The sequence below is a fragment of the Parambassis ranga genome, chromosome 10, assembly GCF_900634625.1.
Source record: "Parambassis ranga chromosome 10, fParRan2.1, whole genome shotgun sequence".
Classification (NCBI taxonomy): Eukaryota; Metazoa; Chordata; class Actinopteri; family Ambassidae; genus Parambassis; species Parambassis ranga.
This window is the reverse complement of record NC_041031.1, coordinates 18304690-18305365: the sequence shown is the minus strand read 5'-3', so window position 1 is coordinate 18305365 and position 676 is coordinate 18304690. Positions and strand designations below refer to the sequence as shown.

General features: G+C 35.2%; 1 non-coding gene across 1 annotated transcript; it reads left to right on the top strand.

The window, feature by feature from the left end:
* The first annotated feature begins 216 nt into the window (after window positions 1-216).
* trnap-ugg (transfer RNA proline (anticodon UGG)) lies at window positions 217-288 on the top strand. Its single transcript has one exon. It is a non-coding gene; the product is annotated as a tRNA-Pro (tRNA).
* Window positions 289-676: the final 388 nt, after the last annotated feature.

Here is a 676-nt window from a genome sequence, read left to right as displayed (position 1 = left end):
TGCTGAGTACACAGGGTCCTGAGGAGCTGAAGAAAAACACAAACAATGTCAACAACATTTAGTTAATGAATTACAAGACATTTGCCTTGGCATAATTTAATAAGAATAATTTTATCCCTTTTTTTTTTAAACCAATTGAAATAGAGCACTTTTGTGTCAGATTATCGGACCTTTTTACTTCTTACTCTTCTTACTTGAGAAAAGCAGGTTATAGATGGCTTGTTGGTCTAGGGGTATGATTCTCGCTTTGGGTGCGAGAGGTCTCGGGTTCAAATCCCGGACGAGCCCTGATCTTTAAGTCTCCCAAGTTTCCCTGAGGGACCTTCCCAAAGGGATTAATGAAGTATATTTTATTCTATTCTATAAATCATATTAAAGTTTCAAACTCATTCTTAAATGCACAAAAACATCCAATTGGTATTCATTCAAATCGGCAGTGTAAATATGACATTCCAGCCCTTTCTAACCGCGAGAATTTAAAAAAACAAGTTGATATTTTCAGGTTTTTGAAATGTACAGTGAATAGTACAGTGGTAGCCATTTTAGGAGAACCACAATCTTTTTCTAAACCTGTCCTATCTAAATGCAAGTGTTTTTAATGCCTAATCTTGTGAATTTAAAATAAAAGTGGTCACATTTCCAACAGTTTGTGAAACACTTCAGTATAAGGAAGCAG